The sequence below is a fragment of the Poromitra crassiceps genome, assembly GCF_964638095.1.
Source record: "Poromitra crassiceps genome assembly, chromosome: 15".
Classification (NCBI taxonomy): Eukaryota; Metazoa; Chordata; class Actinopteri; order Beryciformes; family Melamphaidae; genus Poromitra; species Poromitra crassiceps.
This window is the reverse complement of record NC_139634.1, coordinates 21,223,979-21,229,981: the sequence shown is the minus strand read 5'-3', so window position 1 is coordinate 21,229,981 and position 6,003 is coordinate 21,223,979.

Sequence of the window (6,003 nt, the reverse complement as noted above, 5' to 3'; positions counted from 1 at the left end):
TTCAAAGCCACATATTGAGAAGAGTTCATAGCTTCTCGACGTCGGGGTTAGAAAGCTCGACGCTGCTCATAAATGCCTCTTTTCATCTGAAGTCTGTGCTGGTGATATTTTTTCCGGGTTAGAGCTCTCAGCCGTCAGAGCGCCACTCTGGCCAAAGGCTCGGTAAAAAATATCACCAGCGCAGACTTCAGATGAAAAGAGGCATTTATGAGCAGCGTCGAGCTTTCTAACCCCGATGTCGATAAGCTATGAACTCTTCTCAATATGTGGCTTTGAAATGTTTCTGTGACACTTGTAAATACGTCTGTATCGCTGATTTAGACGGCTTGGGAGTCAGAGTGACAGGCATGTCTATGTACGGAGACTCTTGTAGGGTAGCAGTCTACACAGAAAGAGGAGAAACGGTGCTACTGACGGCCCTGCCTTGTCACGCCCCTCCTCAATCTTACTGGTCCCCTCTGACCGGCTCCTCCTCCAACAAACATCTCCACCAGCTTTACCACCATGCGCTTCCTCAGCTCCATGCAAAGGCACCTTGACTAAGACCATTTACCACCTGCACAAAGACTGCCCACCAGACAAACATAAAATATATACACACTCACAGACGACGTGCTGACGAATGAGAAAAGCAGACGAGCACCCAATTATGTTAGGAACCGGCCTCGGGGAACCGGACCGCAACACAAAAGTGCCCCCACTCTTCCCACTCCCAAGGATGATCAGCCAAACCACCATCACAAGTTCACAAGTAGTTTCAGAGCACAGCATGGCCCCAACACAACTAACCAATCAAACTAAACCCCAACCTTAAATTTACCTAAGAAAAGAAAATGATGGATTAAATAAGAGACACAGCTCTTACCTATAAGCTCCTACAAAATAAACATGAGAAAATGTTACAAAAAACTAAAGGGCTTCTCCCCCTACTTTCTGCTACTTGGGTAAGTGTTATTTACAGTGTACAAAAGTGTAGATCTGGAAGGTAACTACTTACAGTTTAGACTGCACAGGTCTACCAAGATAAAGACACATCTTAATAAAGTTCTGCAGAACTACTAAAGTAGGTCTACACACAGTTCCTACCTGACAGAACACAGCAGTCAGCACAGCAGCCATCATCGTTGGGAATGAGGAGAGCAAAGGGCGACAGGATGGCATCAGCTGGCTTAAATGCGCTCCACCAGCCAATCAGCCAGCAGCAATCTGACACCTGACCAGGCCAATTAGGATGAACACCACCTGCATCTCATTTCTCAATCACACACACACAGAGGAGGAAAGGAATGATGAACACATGAGAGAAATATACAAGGACTGAATGTGAACATTAGCTTCTGTAGCTAATTGAGTTTATAATGACTCAGAGCTTGGGACACCTTGTATATGTAAGGGATAATGTATATTGAGGCGGTGATTACAGGGGAAATAATGACCGACAGGTGGATTGAGCCCGACGCGTTCACCTGAAGGTCATTATTTCCCAGTAATCACCGCCTCAATATACATTATCCCGCTTAAAACATGGCCTACAACTAAATCATTCAATAATCTGACAAAAATAATTATTCAAATATATTTTTTAATAGCGTTTTCAACGACAAAGCGGTTTCATTCGTAATTGGCACACAAGACACCACAGCTGCAACTGGTTGGCCTAATTAGTAGTGGCTTGCTGACAAAAGGCTCTTATCAACTGATTAATCCAGGTGTGGCAGAGTAGCGGTCGGTTGTCGAGAAATAATGACCGGTGAATATTGTTGATTGACCAATCAGAATCGAGTATTCAAGAGAGCCGTGTTCTAATAGCCTGTATTATCCCATACATGTAAAAAGCAGCTGTGATGGCAAAAATTAGGCTTACAACATATACAGTATATAAAATATGTGACTGTGTGTGTGTTTTGTACATGATTAGTTCATTAACTATGGGCTTAATTATAAATGAGTTATGACTGAACGTTACTATAAAGCACACATGGGCAACATACGGCCCCCTGTGTGGCCCGCGATGGAATTGCAATTTTTTTTTTTACAGTGCACCTGAACGCAACATGCAAGATACCCGCTGAATAAGTGTCCAAATGTTCATGTCATTCTGGCCAATATTCTTCTGTTATAGCATTTCAGTCTGGAACATGGAATATCTTTCAATAATCTTTATGACTAAAAGGCCAAAAGTAATCTCATGTGTAAGAAATGGCTGTTCTACATTGAGGTAGAAATTTTAATAATTAACTTGTTGGTTTTGGATTTATTTAGCTTCAAGAGTGCGTGTTCGTGTGACCCTCAACACAGGCTTTGAGAATCCCGGCCACTTACTGATACTTATGCTTAATTAACCCACTCATATTCTGGTTTATTTCAAGAAAAACATTTCGGTTAGTGGAAATTCTAATTGGCTGGTAACTTTAAAATCTAGCAGCCATATTGGCAGGTGGTGAAAAAAGTTAATTTCAAGCCCTGCAGGGAGAGCAGGTGGTGACATAGGAGTGAGTGAGAAAAGGATCAAATATTGGTGGTTAAGACTGAATAATGACATCACAACTGTTAATTTAAAATGAGTTATTCCTCTAAACCTGGCTTCAAATGCCCCAATTTTTCCGCGCTGGCGCCGTTCAGCCCTCAGCAAAATCTGGTAGCGAGGACTTTTTTTGTGGCCCTCTCTATCATCAAAGTTGCCCATCCCTGGGTTACGGCATGACAATATTTGTTCGGCCCCCGGCAACAATCTGGGTTTCTCATGTGGCCCCCCATGAAAAATAGTTGCCCACCCCTGTGTTAGAGGGTACACACAGGAGAATACTGTCACAGAGGACTAAGAGATGATTTACCATCTAGGGTTCCTATGCAGTATGGAAAATAATAGAATTTAATTTTAGTATTTTCCATGTCTGGAAAAGGGAAAAGAGTATGGAAAAACATTTGTTTTTCCAGACTATTGTCTATTGTGACTGACCATTTTTCTAAAGAATAAAATTCTGAATTTAGAAGAAAAGAAAAAGATAATACAAGTGTTTTATCATGGCATCAGAATGTAACGTGTAAACATGTTACATTCTGATGTTGTATTTTAAAACCATTTAGTTACATAATAAACATCTAGCTGTATTCCCAACCCAACCCGGTCTCCCTCCCGGGGGCGATATTTTTTTCCCCATGATGGCGAAGGCTAGGTGAAGGCATGACCCGCCCCTCTCTGCCTCTGATTGGCTGACTGTACTCGGCTGCTCCCACCTTCTTTCCAGGCAAGCCAGAAGTATCTCAAACGTGAGCAGCAGGTGCAAAACAATCATTAAATCAACAAGCATGAGATACTTCATTATATGGAACATTACAATTGCAAACCCTATATCTGAGTTATTTAGGCCTACTTAGCCTATTGCACAGACGTGTAATTTTTTCTTGTCATTCCAAATGTAATCAAATTGTTGCTCTGATTAAGTAGAAGTACAGTTATTTGTGTAAAAAAAAGACTGGTAAAGCAGAAGTACTGATTCAACTTAATTACTCAAGTAAAGTTCATCTTCTGCTAAGTCTCGCCATCATCAGATTGTCCATGGGACCTGCGGAAGTGAACATAGACGTTACTGAGAATGCTTATTTAAAGAGTTTCACTTGGTCAAACCAAATGATTCAGGTGTATTCAGAATCAGGAGAGACCATATTAGAACATTTCACTCATAAAAAAGATTTTTGGTCTTTCCCGATTCTGAATACACCTGAATCGCTTGGTTTGACCAATTTTTTAATGAATTTTATGAAACTATATGGGTAAAAAAAAATTGGGAATGAAATCCCTTAGGACCCCTGCTGAACCCGGAAGAGGGCGTGACTTACGCAGTCTATTATGATATCAAACCACATGTGGCATCTGGTTTTCAATTCAGAATTTAGATTTCATTTCAGCAGATAAATATGGAATTGCATTTGGACAGACTCTCAGAACCTGGTGGTCACAAGTAGAATAAAATACAGCCAACAAGCAGGTTAAAGCAGAGCCACAGATGCAGAGATTCCGTGGCTTTTTCAGAGAAACTGCCATGGTCAGACGCCCGTTATCAAATGTATTTGGCAGAATCAAGTTTATTTACTGACGGCCATGGAGTTGAACTGAAGGTTAATGTGGTCGTTAGTAGGCTGAATAAGTTCTAGGACCCTCATATCCATAACATCTTCAAAAAATGGTGAAGAACTGGCTTTGAGGGGATAGTCATTATTACACACCCTCGCTGTACTTTTGGAAAATATTATAAGTGACTGGTTGCTAAAAACTGCTTGGAGGGGGTGGGGTGTAGGATTCAATTTCCCTTTCGGGTCTCAGGCTGTAGAAGCTGAGGACCCCCAGAGTGGAGATGACCAATATACAAGAAACATTTATCAGGGCTGAGAATTTTGTTAAAGGGGTATGTCCACCATAAAGCAGAATTCACAAAGGTTATTTCAGTGATGCTTACAAATCTGTCTCAAAGCTGCAAGCTAGGGAACAGACTAAAATCTGATTTCATTTCAAGGCCAAAGCTTGACCAGTACCCAGTCTGCAAGATAGTGAACAGACTAATATATGATTTAATTTCAAGGCAAAACCTTGACCAGTCATCTCGAGCTCTTAAAGGAATAGTTCACTGTAAAATGAACATCCAGTTTTTATCTACTCACTCAGCTCCATGTCAGTCGAAACTACAGTACTGTAGTTCCATCTCAGCTTTCTCTTCAACTATTGGAAGTTAACACATTCACTGCCAGCAGTTTTTTTTTTACTGTAGGTAGCTTCTGCCAAGGTTTTTTTTTTGAGGATTCTGGCTCATTTTTCAAGAGCCGAGGATTATTTTCTGCTAAGATTTTGTGAACACAAAATATCTCAAAAGAACTAATAGAATGTGTGCTTTCTCTGTCTAAAAGAGTTAGTTTGTAGAGTTAGTAGTTATGTAGGCATTAGCAGTTGAATACAGCATGGTTTCAGCGTCTGAAAATTTAAGCTGAGATAAATGGCTTTTTGTGAAATTCGATAGAACAGTCACTTTAACCATTTATTTTTGGCGTAAGACGTCAGACATCTAAACAATAGTTTTGAACAGTAATTTCCTCCATAGCAGCAGGAAACCCCCCTCTCCTTCAAACTCCTCCCTCCGTGGCTGCAGCGGTACAAGCGAGGCTCTGCCTGTCTGTGCTGCCTGGCTGCTGGCGGCCGCTCTTTGGGCGAGTCTGCATGGGGCTCGTTCGTTTCGGTTGTGAGCTCAGCTGGAATGAAGCTGCGTGCGATTGTGGGCTTTCTGCCGGTGTTTCAAAGTGTGTTGCACCCATAATCTATTATGCAAATTTGCAATCCCCCACCGCCAGCTCCCAGCGCGAAAGCGAAAGCGTTTTCGCCAATCCATTTTACAGTATGAGAATGGTTTCCTCGCGCGTTCCCCTGCAGTTTTGGCTCGGCTTTTTCTAGTCTGGAGAGCACTGTCGCCACTTAGTGGGTCGGTGGAATGGGTTGTACACGTTCGGTGGCTCCCATATTTATATAGGAGATGTAAAAGGGTTAGATCAACGTCCCATTGACGAGTTGACTCGCCATTGGCAGTCAACCGTTGGTTTCTGCTTGACGAGTTGACTCGCCAATGGCAGTGAACGTGTTAACAAGGCCAAGTTTTTACAGCGCCAAAACATAATTAATGTCCATCAAATTTCTCCAAACAGCTCGTGCAGCATAATCCAAGTGTTTCATGGCATTGAGGATCCAAAAGTCAAATACCGTATTTCCTTTTAACTTCAATAATTTGTAGATATGACTGACCTTTCATTTTGGGGTGTACCATTCCTTTGAGTCTTTTCTCACTTGTAAGATTTTTAGTTGGATTTGTCCATGTTCAATTGGGTTTTTGGGTGGATTTTCCATTTGAGGTGAAGTCATTGTCTCACACTAATGCATGATGCTAGTCTGCAAGTTCTGTAGCAGTAAGGACATGCCATTATTCATAACAGTTGTGTGTGACTCAACCCTGCTATGGAGGA